General features: G+C 44.6%; 10 non-coding genes across 10 annotated transcripts; all 10 read left to right on the forward strand.

Moving 5' to 3' along the window:
- Nucleotides 1-1,160: 1,160 nt before the first annotated feature.
- LOC141249876 (U2 spliceosomal RNA) lies at nt 1,161-1,351 on the forward strand. The gene has a single exon (XR_012312396.1). It is a non-coding gene; the product is annotated as a U2 spliceosomal RNA (small nuclear RNA).
- Nucleotides 1,352-2,466: 1,115 nt separating this feature from the next.
- On the forward strand, nt 2,467-2,657 carry LOC141249843 (U2 spliceosomal RNA). Its single transcript, XR_012312363.1, has one exon. It is a non-coding gene; the product is annotated as a U2 spliceosomal RNA (small nuclear RNA).
- A 1,115-nt stretch (nt 2,658-3,772) lies between these two features.
- LOC141249855 (U2 spliceosomal RNA) lies at nt 3,773-3,963 on the forward strand. The gene has a single exon (XR_012312375.1). It is a non-coding gene; the product is annotated as a U2 spliceosomal RNA (small nuclear RNA).
- Nucleotides 3,964-5,078: 1,115 nt separating this feature from the next.
- Nucleotides 5,079-5,269, forward strand: LOC141249866 (U2 spliceosomal RNA). The gene has a single exon (XR_012312386.1). It is a non-coding gene; the product is annotated as a U2 spliceosomal RNA (small nuclear RNA).
- Nucleotides 5,270-6,384: 1,115 nt separating this feature from the next.
- On the forward strand, nt 6,385-6,575 carry LOC141249877 (U2 spliceosomal RNA). Its single transcript, XR_012312397.1, has one exon. It is a non-coding gene; the product is annotated as a U2 spliceosomal RNA (small nuclear RNA).
- A 1,115-nt stretch (nt 6,576-7,690) lies between these two features.
- On the forward strand, nt 7,691-7,881 carry LOC141249885 (U2 spliceosomal RNA). Its single transcript, XR_012312404.1, has one exon. It is a non-coding gene; the product is annotated as a U2 spliceosomal RNA (small nuclear RNA).
- A 1,115-nt stretch (nt 7,882-8,996) lies between these two features.
- On the forward strand, nt 8,997-9,187 carry LOC141249844 (U2 spliceosomal RNA). The gene has a single exon (XR_012312364.1). It is a non-coding gene; the product is annotated as a U2 spliceosomal RNA (small nuclear RNA).
- Nucleotides 9,188-10,302: 1,115 nt separating this feature from the next.
- On the forward strand, nt 10,303-10,493 carry LOC141249845 (U2 spliceosomal RNA). Its single transcript, XR_012312365.1, has one exon. It is a non-coding gene; the product is annotated as a U2 spliceosomal RNA (small nuclear RNA).
- Nucleotides 10,494-11,608: 1,115 nt separating this feature from the next.
- LOC141249846 (U2 spliceosomal RNA) lies at nt 11,609-11,799 on the forward strand. Its single transcript, XR_012312366.1, has one exon. It is a non-coding gene; the product is annotated as a U2 spliceosomal RNA (small nuclear RNA).
- A 1,115-nt stretch (nt 11,800-12,914) lies between these two features.
- LOC141249847 (U2 spliceosomal RNA) lies at nt 12,915-13,105 on the forward strand. Its single transcript, XR_012312367.1, has one exon. It is a non-coding gene; the product is annotated as a U2 spliceosomal RNA (small nuclear RNA).
- Nucleotides 13,106-13,678: the final 573 nt, after the last annotated feature.

The following is a 13,678-nucleotide window of genomic DNA, read 5'->3' on the forward strand; positions in this document are numbered from 1 at the left end:
GCATTGACCTGGTATTGCAGTATCTCCAGGACCGGTGCACCCCTTCTTTAATGCAGTTTCTAAAATCAGAAAGAATTGAATTCAATGTTTTTTGTTCATTTTGCTTGTTTGTCGGATTTTGGGATGGACTCTTTGGCTTTGCTTTTCTTCTCCTCATTGGATTTTTCATGTTCAAAGTTGCAGAAGCCAGATTACAAGCTCATTTTGGTTCATCTTCAGCAACTGTGCATTGCATTGCCATGTAATGTGATGCAATGCTATCTTTCTAGCTCTCCCTTTTTACTTCCTTTTGGATAAACAGACATATTAGGCAAGCATTTTGGAGCTTTCACCTAAATAACTACAGGTGGTGAGATAAGCTGCACAATATAATTGACCTTTCAGTATATTGTTGCACACACACCATCTATTTAGCAAATGCCCTTGTTATCAACAGCAGCCTTTTAAACTCACCTGAGCTAACAGGTATGTGCGCTGGTTACTCTGCTGCGCTTAAAATTTCTTTTTTGGTTTGCTACAATGCCTTTTCTGAAACGTTGTCTCCTTCTGCTGGAACACTGACTTCTTTCATTTAATGCCTGCAGACTATAAAAGAGAACCCAACCCAAAAAGTTTGGTTGATTAGTCTGTGGCATTCTGTTAAACTGTTGCTTATGGCGGTCTCTGTGAGCTTCTCAGCGACATTCAGCCAGCCAGGTATCCTGCCTGCAGTAGATGGAATGTGGCAATGGAACGCTGGCTGCGCGTGTCATAATAGGCTCTGAGCCTTTATATACCTGTGCACAGCAGCAGCCACCTTCAGTCTGCTGCTGGACAGCCAGCAGCAGCAGCAGCAGGAGAGGTATGTAATCAGGAGCCCTCCTGCTAAGGGTAGACAGCTGCTCGTTCCACCCCACCCCCCGCCTTAATTGGTTCTCCTCCCTTCCAACGGTGTTGAGGCGGGTGGGAACAGCAGGGGGTGAAGGTGCTGTGTTTAAAGAGGTGGAGTTATGCAGATCTAAAACGCGTGGATTGCAGCAGCAGCAAGCCGAAAAGTGCAGGCATGTAAGGGATCTAGAGGTTGACAACATGTCTTCTTAACGGGAGTCCAGGAGCTCATCTCCACAAATGGACTTTTCAGGATCCTTGGGTGGCTCCGTAGTTTGAAACCAATTCTGGTTATCGCTTCTCGGCCTTTTGGCTAAGATCAAGTGTAGTATCTGTTCTTATCAGTTTAATATCTGATACGTCCCCTATCTGGGGACCATATATTAAATGGATTTTTAGAACAGGGAGATGGAAAAAGAGCTTGCTCTGTCCACTCCACGCATTGACCTGGTATTACAGTATCTCCAGGACCGGTGCACCCCTTCTTTAATGCAGTTTCTAAAATCAGAAAGAATTGAATTCAATGTTTTTTGTTCATTTTGCTTGTTTGTCGGATTTTGGGATGGACTCTTTGGCTTTGCTTTTCTTCTCCTCATTGGATTTTTCATGTTCAAAGTTGCAGAAGCCAGATTACAAGCTCATTTTGGTTCATCTTCAGCAACTGTGCATTGCATTGCCATGTAATGTGATGCAATGCTATCTTTCTAGCTCTCCCTTTTTACTTCCTTTTGGATAAACAGACATATTAGGCAAGCATTTTGGAGCTTTCACCTAAATAACTACAGGTGGTGAGATAAGCTGCACAATATAATTGACCTTTCAGTATATTGTTGCACACACACCATCTATTTAGCAAATGCCCTTGTTATCAACAGCAGCCTTTTAAACTCACCTGAGCTAACAGGTATGTGCGCTGGTTACTCTGCTGCGCTTAAAATTTCTTTTTTGGTTTGCTACAATGCCTTTTCTGAAACGTTGTCTCCTTCTGCTGGAACACTGACTTCTTTCATTTAATGCCTGCAGACTATAAAAGAGAACCCAACCCAAAAAGTTTGGTTGATTAGTCTGTGGCATTCTGTTAAACTGTTGCTTATGGCGGTCTCTGTGAGCTTCTCAGCGACATTCAGCCAGCCAGGTATCCTGCCTGCAGTAGATGGAATGTGGCAATGGAACGCTGGCTGCGCGTGTCATAATAGGCTCTGAGCCTTTATATACCTGTGCACAGCAGCAGCCACCTTCAGTCTGCTGCTGGACAGCCAGCAGCAGCAGCAGCAGGAGAGGTATGTAATCAGGAGCCCTCCTGCTAAGGGTAGACAGCTGCTCGTTCCACCCCACCCCCCGCCTTAATTGGTTCTCCTCCCTTCCAACGGTGTTGAGGCGGGTGGGAACAGCAGGGGGTGAAGGTGCTGTGTTTAAAGAGGTGGAGTTATGCAGATCTAAAACGCGTGGATTGCAGCAGCAGCAAGCCGAAAAGTGCAGGCATGTAAGGGATCTAGAGGTTGACAACATGTCTTCTTAACGGGAGTCCAGGAGCTCATCTCCACAAATGGACTTTTCAGGATCCTTGGGTGGCTCCGTAGTTTGAAACCAATTCTGGTTATCGCTTCTCGGCCTTTTGGCTAAGATCAAGTGTAGTATCTGTTCTTATCAGTTTAATATCTGATACGTCCCCTATCTGGGGACCATATATTAAATGGATTTTTAGAACAGGGAGATGGAAAAAGAGCTTGCTCTGTCCACTCCACGCATTGACCTGGTATTGCAGTATCTCCAGGACCGGTGCACCCCTTCTTTAATGCAGTTTCTAAAATCAGAAAGAATTGAATTCAATGTTTTTTGTTCATTTTGCTTGTTTGTCGGATTTTGGGATGGACTCTTTGGCTTTGCTTTTCTTCTCCTCATTGGATTTTTCATGTTCAAAGTTGCAGAAGCCAGATTACAAGCTCATTTTGGTTCATCTTCAGCAACTGTGCATTGCATTGCCATGTAATGTGATGCAATGCTATCTTTCTAGCTCTCCCTTTTTACTTCCTTTTGGATAAACAGACATATTAGGCAAGCATTTTGGAGCTTTCACCTAAATAACTACAGGTGGTGAGATAAGCTGCACAATATAATTGACCTTTCAGTATATTGTTGCACACACACCATCTATTTAGCAAATGCCCTTGTTATCAACAGCAGCCTTTTAAACTCACCTGAGCTAACAGGTATGTGCGCTGGTTACTCTGCTGCGCTTAAAATTTCTTTTTTGGTTTGCTACAATGCCTTTTCTGAAACGTTGTCTCCTTCTGCTGGAACACTGACTTCTTTCATTTAATGCCTGCAGACTATAAAAGAGAACCCAACCCAAAAAGTTTGGTTGATTAGTCTGTGGCATTCTGTTAAACTGTTGCTTATGGCGGTCTCTGTGAGCTTCTCAGCGACATTCAGCCAGCCAGGTATCCTGCCTGCAGTAGATGGAATGTGGCAATGGAACGCTGGCTGCGCGTGTCATAATAGGCTCTGAGCCTTTATATACCTGTGCACAGCAGCAGCCACCTTCAGTCTGCTGCTGGACAGCCAGCAGCAGCAGCAGCAGGAGAGGTATGTAATCAGGAGCCCTCCTGCTAAGGGTAGACAGCTGCTCGTTCCACCCCACCCCCCGCCTTAATTGGTTCTCCTCCCTTCCAACGGTGTTGAGGCGGGTGGGAACAGCAGGGGGTGAAGGTGCTGTGTTTAAAGAGGTGGAGTTATGCAGATCTAAAACGCGTGGATTGCAGCAGCAGCAAGCCGAAAAGTGCAGGCATGTAAGGGATCTAGAGGTTGACAACATGTCTTCTTAACGGGAGTCCAGGAGCTCATCTCCACAAATGGACTTTTCAGGATCCTTGGGTGGCTCCGTAGTTTGAAACCAATTCTGGTTATCGCTTCTCGGCCTTTTGGCTAAGATCAAGTGTAGTATCTGTTCTTATCAGTTTAATATCTGATACGTCCCCTATCTGGGGACCATATATTAAATGGATTTTTAGAACAGGGAGATGGAAAAAGAGCTTGCTCTGTCCACTCCACGCATTGACCTGGTATTGCAGTATCTCCAGGACCGGTGCACCCCTTCTTTAATGCAGTTTCTAAAATCAGAAAGAATTGAATTCAATGTTTTTTGTTCATTTTGCTTGTTTGTCGGATTTTGGGATGGACTCTTTGGCTTTGCTTTTCTTCTCCTCATTGGATTTTTCATGTTCAAAGTTGCAGAAGCCAGATTACAAGCTCATTTTGGTTCATCTTCAGCAACTGTGCATTGCATTGCCATGTAATGTGATGCAATGCTATCTTTCTAGCTCTCCCTTTTTACTTCCTTTTGGATAAACAGACATATTAGGCAAGCATTTTGGAGCTTTCACCTAAATAACTACAGGTGGTGAGATAAGCTGCACAATATAATTGACCTTTCAGTATATTGTTGCACACACACCATCTATTTAGCAAATGCCCTTGTTATCAACAGCAGCCTTTTAAACTCACCTGAGCTAACAGGTATGTGCGCTGGTTACTCTGCTGCGCTTAAAATTTCTTTTTTGGTTTGCTACAATGCCTTTTCTGAAACGTTGTCTCCTTCTGCTGGAACACTGACTTCTTTCATTTAATGCCTGCAGACTATAAAAGAGAACCCAACCCAAAAAGTTTGGTTGATTAGTCTGTGGCATTCTGTTAAACTGTTGCTTATGGCGGTCTCTGTGAGCTTCTCAGCGACATTCAGCCAGCCAGGTATCCTGCCTGCAGTAGATGGAATGTGGCAATGGAACGCTGGCTGCGCGTGTCATAATAGGCTCTGAGCCTTTATATACCTGTGCACAGCAGCAGCCACCTTCAGTCTGCTGCTGGACAGCCAGCAGCAGCAGCAGCAGGAGAGGTATGTAATCAGGAGCCCTCCTGCTAAGGGTAGACAGCTGCTCGTTCCACCCCACCCCCCGCCTTAATTGGTTCTCCTCCCTTCCAACGGTGTTGAGGCGGGTGGGAACAGCAGGGGGTGAAGGTGCTGTGTTTAAAGAGGTGGAGTTATGCAGATCTAAAACGCGTGGATTGCAGCAGCAGCAAGCCGAAAAGTGCAGGCATGTAAGGGATCTAGAGGTTGACAACATGTCTTCTTAACGGGAGTCCAGGAGCTCATCTCCACAAATGGACTTTTCAGGATCCTTGGGTGGCTCCGTAGTTTGAAACCAATTCTGGTTATCGCTTCTCGGCCTTTTGGCTAAGATCAAGTGTAGTATCTGTTCTTATCAGTTTAATATCTGATACGTCCCCTATCTGGGGACCATATATTAAATGGATTTTTAGAACAGGGAGATGGAAAAAGAGCTTGCTCTGTCCACTCCACGCATTGACCTGGTATTGCAGTATCTCCAGGACCGGTGCACCCCTTCTTTAATGCAGTTTCTAAAATCAGAAAGAATTGAATTCAATGTTTTTTGTTCATTTTGCTTGTTTGTCGGATTTTGGGATGGACTCTTTGGCTTTGCTTTTCTTCTCCTCATTGGATTTTTCATGTTCAAAGTTGCAGAAGCCAGATTACAAGCTCATTTTGGTTCATCTTCAGCAACTGTGCATTGCATTGCCATGTAATGTGATGCAATGCTATCTTTCTAGCTCTCCCTTTTTACTTCCTTTTGGATAAACAGACATATTAGGCAAGCATTTTGGAGCTTTCACCTAAATAACTACAGGTGGTGAGATAAGCTGCACAATATAATTGACCTTTCAGTATATTGTTGCACACACACCATCTATTTAGCAAATGCCCTTGTTATCAACAGCAGCCTTTTAAACTCACCTGAGCTAACAGGTATGTGCGCTGGTTACTCTGCTGCGCTTAAAATTTCTTTTTTGGTTTGCTACAATGCCTTTTCTGAAACGTTGTCTCCTTCTGCTGGAACACTGACTTCTTTCATTTAATGCCTGCAGACTATAAAAGAGAACCCAACCCAAAAAGTTTGGTTGATTAGTCTGTGGCATTCTGTTAAACTGTTGCTTATGGCGGTCTCTGTGAGCTTCTCAGCGACATTCAGCCAGCCAGGTATCCTGCCTGCAGTAGATGGAATGTGGCAATGGAACGCTGGCTGCGCGTGTCATAATAGGCTCTGAGCCTTTATATACCTGTGCACAGCAGCAGCCACCTTCAGTCTGCTGCTGGACAGCCAGCAGCAGCAGCAGCAGGAGAGGTATGTAATCAGGAGCCCTCCTGCTAAGGGTAGACAGCTGCTCGTTCCACCCCACCCCCCGCCTTAATTGGTTCTCCTCCCTTCCAACGGTGTTGAGGCGGGTGGGAACAGCAGGGGGTGAAGGTGCTGTGTTTAAAGAGGTGGAGTTATGCAGATCTAAAACGCGTGGATTGCAGCAGCAGCAAGCCGAAAAGTGCAGGCATGTAAGGGATCTAGAGGTTGACAACATGTCTTCTTAACGGGAGTCCAGGAGCTCATCTCCACAAATGGACTTTTCAGGATCCTTGGGTGGCTCCGTAGTTTGAAACCAATTCTGGTTATCGCTTCTCGGCCTTTTGGCTAAGATCAAGTGTAGTATCTGTTCTTATCAGTTTAATATCTGATACGTCCCCTATCTGGGGACCATATATTAAATGGATTTTTAGAACAGGGAGATGGAAAAAGAGCTTGCTCTGTCCACTCCACGCATTGACCTGGTATTGCAGTATCTCCAGGACCGGTGCACCCCTTCTTTAATGCAGTTTCTAAAATCAGAAAGAATTGAATTCAATGTTTTTTGTTCATTTTGCTTGTTTGTCGGATTTTGGGATGGACTCTTTGGCTTTGCTTTTCTTCTCCTCATTGGATTTTTCATGTTCAAAGTTGCAGAAGCCAGATTACAAGCTCATTTTGGTTCATCTTCAGCAACTGTGCATTGCATTGCCATGTAATGTGATGCAATGCTATCTTTCTAGCTCTCCCTTTTTACTTCCTTTTGGATAAACAGACATATTAGGCAAGCATTTTGGAGCTTTCACCTAAATAACTACAGGTGGTGAGATAAGCTGCACAATATAATTGACCTTTCAGTATATTGTTGCACACACACCATCTATTTAGCAAATGCCCTTGTTATCAACAGCAGCCTTTTAAACTCACCTGAGCTAACAGGTATGTGCGCTGGTTACTCTGCTGCGCTTAAAATTTCTTTTTTGGTTTGCTACAATGCCTTTTCTGAAACGTTGTCTCCTTCTGCTGGAACACTGACTTCTTTCATTTAATGCCTGCAGACTATAAAAGAGAACCCAACCCAAAAAGTTTGGTTGATTAGTCTGTGGCATTCTGTTAAACTGTTGCTTATGGCGGTCTCTGTGAGCTTCTCAGCGACATTCAGCCAGCCAGGTATCCTGCCTGCAGTAGATGGAATGTGGCAATGGAACGCTGGCTGCGCGTGTCATAATAGGCTCTGAGCCTTTATATACCTGTGCACAGCAGCAGCCACCTTCAGTCTGCTGCTGGACAGCCAGCAGCAGCAGCAGCAGGAGAGGTATGTAATCAGGAGCCCTCCTGCTAAGGGTAGACAGCTGCTCGTTCCACCCCACCCCCCGCCTTAATTGGTTCTCCTCCCTTCCAACGGTGTTGAGGCGGGTGGGAACAGCAGGGGGTGAAGGTGCTGTGTTTAAAGAGGTGGAGTTATGCAGATCTAAAACGCGTGGATTGCAGCAGCAGCAAGCCGAAAAGTGCAGGCATGTAAGGGATCTAGAGGTTGACAACATGTCTTCTTAACGGGAGTCCAGGAGCTCATCTCCACAAATGGACTTTTCAGGATCCTTGGGTGGCTCCGTAGTTTGAAACCAATTCTGGTTATCGCTTCTCGGCCTTTTGGCTAAGATCAAGTGTAGTATCTGTTCTTATCAGTTTAATATCTGATACGTCCCCTATCTGGGGACCATATATTAAATGGATTTTTAGAACAGGGAGATGGAAAAAGAGCTTGCTCTGTCCACTCCACGCATTGACCTGGTATTGCAGTATCTCCAGGACCGGTGCACCCCTTCTTTAATGCAGTTTCTAAAATCAGAAAGAATTGAATTCAATGTTTTTTGTTCATTTTGCTTGTTTGTCGGATTTTGGGATGGACTCTTTGGCTTTGCTTTTCTTCTCCTCATTGGATTTTTCATGTTCAAAGTTGCAGAAGCTAGATTACAAGCTCATTTTGGTTCATCTTCAGCAACTGTGCATTGCATTGCCATGTAATGTGATGCAATGCTATCTTTCTAGCTCTCCCTTTTTACTTCCTTTTGGATAAACAGACATATTAGGCAAGCATTTTGGAGCTTTCACCTAAATAACTACAGGTGGTGAGATAAGCTGCACAATATAATTGACCTTTCAGTATATTGTTGCACACACACCATCTATTTAGCAAATGCCCTTGTTATCAACAGCAGCCTTTTAAACTCACCTGAGCTAACAGGTATGTGCGCTGGTTACTCTGCTGCGCTTAAAATTTCTTTTTTGGTTTGCTACAATGCCTTTTCTGAAACGTTGTCTCCTTCTGCTGGAACACTGACTTCTTTCATTTAATGCCTGCAGACTATAAAAGAGAACCCAACCCAAAAAGTTTGGTTGATTAGTCTGTGGCATTCTGTTAAACTGTTGCTTATGGCGGTCTCTGTGAGCTTCTCAGCGACATTCAGCCAGCCAGGTATCCTGCCTGCAGTAGATGGAATGTGGCAATGGAACGCTGGCTGCGCGTGTCATAATAGGCTCTGAGCCTTTATATACCTGTGCACAGCAGCAGCCACCTTCAGTCTGCTGCTGGACAGCCAGCAGCAGCAGCAGCAGGAGAGGTATGTAATCAGGAGCCCTCCTGCTAAGGGTAGACAGCTGCTCGTTCCACCCCACCCCCCGCCTTAATTGGTTCTCCTCCCTTCCAACGGTGTTGAGGCGGGTGGGAACAGCAGGGGGTGAAGGTGCTGTGTTTAAAGAGGTGGAGTTATGCAGATCTAAAACGCGTGGATTGCAGCAGCAGCAAGCCGAAAAGTGCAGGCATGTAAGGGATCTAGAGGTTGACAACATGTCTTCTTAACGGGAGTCCAGGAGCTCATCTCCACAAATGGACTTTTCAGGATCCTTGGGTGGCTCCGTAGTTTGAAACCAATTCTGGTTATCGCTTCTCGGCCTTTTGGCTAAGATCAAGTGTAGTATCTGTTCTTATCAGTTTAATATCTGATACGTCCCCTATCTGGGGACCATATATTAAATGGATTTTTAGAACAGGGAGATGGAAAAAGAGCTTGCTCTGTCCACTCCACGCATTGACCTGGTATTGCAGTATCTCCAGGACCGGTGCACCCCTTCTTTAATGCAGTTTCTAAAATCAGAAAGAATTGAATTCAATGTTTTTTGTTCATTTTGCTTGTTTGTCGGATTTTGGGATGGACTCTTTGGCTTTGCTTTTCTTCTCCTCATTGGATTTTTCATGTTCAAAGTTGCAGAAGCCAGATTACAAGCTCATTTTGGTTCATCTTCAGCAACTGTGCATTGCATTGCCATGTAATGTGATGCAATGCTATCTTTCTAGCTCTCCCTTTTTACTTCCTTTTGGATAAACAGACATATTAGGCAAGCATTTTGGAGCTTTCACCTAAATAACTACAGGTGGTGAGATAAGCTGCACAATATAATTGACCTTTCAGTATATTGTTGCACACACACCATCTATTTAGCAAATGCCCTTGTTATCAACAGCAGCCTTTTAAACTCACCTGAGCTAACAGGTATGTGCGCTGGTTACTCTGCTGCGCTTAAAATTTCTTTTTTGGTTTGCTACAATGCCTTTTCTGAAACGTTGTCTCCTTCTGCTGGAACACTGACTTCTTTCATTTAATGCCTGCAGACTATAAAAGAGAACCCAACCCAAAAAGTTTTGTTGATTAGTCTGTGGCATTCTGTTAAACTGTTGCTTATGGCGGTCTCTGTGAGCTTCTCAGCGACATTCAGCCAGCCAGGTATCCTGCCTGCAGTAGATGGAATGTGGCAATGGAACGCTGGCTGCGCGTGTCATAATAGGCTCTGAGCCTTTATATACCTGTGCACAGCAGCAGCCACCTTCAGTCTGCTGCTGGACAGCCAGCAGCAGCAGCAGCAGGAGAGGTATGTAATCAGGAGCCCTCCTGCTAAGGGTAGACAGCTGCTCGTTCCACCCCACCCCCCGCCTTAATTGGTTCTCCTCCCTTCCAACGGTGTTGAGGCGGGTGGGAACAGCAGGGGGTGAAGGTGCTGTGTTTAAAGAGGTGGAGTTATGCAGATCTAAAACGCGTGGATTGCAGCAGCAGCAAGCCGAAAAGTGCAGGCATGTAAGGGATCTAGAGGTTGACAACATGTCTTCTTAACGGGAGTCCAGGAGCTCATCTCCACAAATGGACTTTTCAGGATCCTTGGGTGGCTCCGTAGTTTGAAACCAATTCTGGTTATCGCTTCTCGGCCTTTTGGCTAAGATCAAGTGTAGTATCTGTTCTTATCAGTTTAATATCTGATACGTCCCCTATCTGGGGACCATATATTAAATGGATTTTTAGAACAGGGAGATGGAAAAAGAGCTTGCTCTGTCCACTCCACGCATTGACCTGGTATTGCAGTATCTCCAGGACCGGTGCACCCCTTCTTTAATGCAGTTTCTAAAATCAGAAAGAATTGAATTCAATGTTTTTTGTTCATTTTGCTTGTTTGTCGGATTTTGGGATGGACTCTTTGGCTTTGCTTTTCTTCTCCTCATTGGATTTTTCATGTTCAAAGTTGCAGAAGCCAGATTACAAGCTCATTTTGGTTCATCTTCAGCAACTGTGCATTGCATTGCCATGTAATGTGATGCAATGCTATCTTTCTAGCTCTCCCTTTTTACTTCCTTTTGGATAAACAGACATATTAGGCAAGCATTTTGGAGCTTTCACCTAAATAACTACAGGTGGTGAGATAAGCTGCACAATATAATTGACCTTTCAGTATATTGTTGCACACACACCATCTATTTAGCAAATGCCCTTGTTATCAACAGCAGCCTTTTAAACTCACCTGAGCTAACAGGTATGTGCGCTGGTTACTCTGCTGCGCTTAAAATTTCTTTTTTGGTTTGCTACAATGCCTTTTCTGAAACGTTGTCTCCTTCTGCTGGAACACTGACTTCTTTCATTTAATGCCTGCAGACTATAAAAGAGAACCCAACCCAAAAAGTTTGGTTGATTAGTCTGTGGCATTCTGTTAAACTGTTGATTATGGCGGTCTCTGTGAGCTTCTCAGCGACATTCAGCCAGCCAGGTATCCTGCCTGCAGTAGATGGAATGTGGCAATGGAACGCTGGCTGCGCGTGTCATAATAGGCTCTGAGCCTTTATATACCTGTGCACAGCAGCAGCCACCTTCAGTCTGCTGCTGGACAGCCAGCAGCAGCAGCAGCAGGAGAGGTATGTAATCAGGAGCCCTCCTGCTAAGGGTAGACAGCTGCTCGTTCCACCCCACCCCCCGCCTTAATTGGTTCTCCTCCCTTCCAACGGTGTTGAGGCGGGTGGGAACAGCAGGGGGTGAAGGTGCTGTGTTTAAAGAGGTGGAGTTATGCAGATCTAAAACGCGTGGATTGCAGCAGCAGCAAGCCGAAAAGTGCAGGCATGTAAGGGATCTAGAGGTTGACAACATGTCTTCTTAACGGGAGTCCAGGAGCTCATCTCCACAAATGGACTTTTCAGGATCCTTGGGTGGCTCTGTAGTTTGAAACCAATTCTGGTTATCGCTTCTCGGCCTTTTGGCTAAGATCAAGTGTAGTATCTGTTCTTATCAGTTTAATATCTGATACGTCCCCTATCTGGGGACCATATATTAAATGGATTTTTAGAACAGGGAGATGGAAAAAGAGCTTGCTCTGTCCACTCCACGCATTGACCTGGTATTGCAGTATCTCCAGGACCGGTGCACCCCTTCTTTAATGCAGTTTCTAAAATCAGAAAGAATTGAATTCAATGTTTTTTGTTCATTTTGCTTGTTTGTCGGATTTTGGGATGGACTCTTTGGCTTTGCTTTTCTTCTCCTCATTGGATTTTTCATGTTCAAAGTTGCAGAAGCCAGATTACAAGCTCATTTTGGTTCATCTTCAGCAACTGTGCATTGCATTGCCATGTAATGTGATGCAATGCTATCTTTCTAGCTCTCCCTTTTTACTTCCTTTTGGATAAACAGACATATTAGGCAAGCATTTTGGAGCTTTCACCTAAATAACTACAGGTGGTGAGATAAGCTGCACAATATAATTGACCTTTCAGTATATTGTTGCACACACACCATCTATTTAGCAAATGCCCTTGTTATCAACAGCAGCCTTTTAAACTCACCTGAGCTAACAGGTATGTGCGCTGGTTACTCTGCTGCGCTTAAAATTTCTTTTTTTTTTTGCTACAATGCCTTTTCTGAAACGTTGTCTCCTTCTGCTGGAACACTGACTTCTTTCATTTAATGCCTGCAGACTATAAAAGAGAACCCAACCCAAAAAGTTTGGTTGATTAGTCTGTGGCATTCTGTTAAACTGTTGCTTATGGCGGTCTCTGTGAGCTTCTCAGCGACATTCAGCCAGCCAGGTATCCTGCCTGCAGTAGATGGAATGTGGCAATGGAACGCTGGCTGCGCGTGTCATAATAGGCTCTGAGCCTTTATATACCTGTGCACAGCAGCAGCCACCTTCAGTCTGCTGCTGGACAGCCAGCAGCAGCAGCAGCAGGAGAGGTATGTAATCAGGAGCCCTCCTGCTAAGGGTAGACAGCTGCTCGTTCCACCCCACCCCCCGCCTTAATTGGTTCTCCTCCCTTCCAACGGTGTTGAGGCGGGTGGGAACAGCAGGGGGTGAAGGTGCTGTGTTTAAAGAGGTGGAGTTATGCAGATCTAAAACGCGTGGATTGCAGCAGCAGCAAGCCGAAAAGTGCAGGCATGTAAGGGATCTAGAGGTTGACAACATGTCTTCTTAACGGGAGTCCAGGAGCTCATCTCCACAAATGGACTTTTCAGGATCCTTGGGTGGCTCCGTAGTTTGAAACCAATTCTGGTTATCGCTTCTCGGCCTTTTGGCTAAGATCAAGTGTAGTATCTGTTCTTATCAGTTTAATATCTGATACGTCCCCTATCTGGGGACCATATATTAAATGGATTTTTAGAACAGGGAGATGGAAAAAGAGCTTGCTCTGTCCACTCCACGCATTGACCTGGTATTGCAGTATCTCCAGGACCGGTGCACCCCTTCTTTAATGCAGTTTCTAAAATCAGAAAGAATTGAATTCAATGTTTTTTGTTCATTTTGCTTGTTTGTCGGATTTTGGGATGGACTCTTTGGCTTTGCTTTTCTTCTCCTCATTGGATTTTTCATGTTCAAAGTTGCAGAAGCCAGATTACAAGCTCATTTTGGTTCATCTTCAGCAACTGTGCATTGCATTGCCATGTAATGTGATGCAATGCTATCTTTCTAGCTCTCCCTTTTTACTTCCTTTTGGATAAACAGACATATTAGGCAAGCATTTTGGAGCTTTCACCTAAATAACTACAGGTGGTGAGATAAGCTGCACAATATAATTGACCTTTCAGTATATTGTTGCACACACACCATCTATTTAGCAAATGCCCTTGTTATCAACAGCAGCCTTTTAAACTCACCTGAGCTAACAGGTATGTGCGCTGGTTACTCTGCTGCGCTTAAAATTTCTTTTTTGGTTTGCTACAATGCCTTTTCTGAAACGTTGTCTCCTTCTGCTGGAACACTGACTTCTTTCATTTAATGCCTGCAGACTATAAAAGAGAACCCAACCCAAAAAGTTTGGT

Source organism: Phyllobates terribilis, unplaced genomic scaffold (assembly GCF_046119375.1).
Source record: "Phyllobates terribilis strain yellow unplaced genomic scaffold, ASM4611937v1 Scaffold_5172__1_contigs__length_53818, whole genome shotgun sequence".
Lineage (NCBI taxonomy): Eukaryota > Metazoa > Chordata > Amphibia > Anura > Dendrobatidae > Phyllobates > Phyllobates terribilis.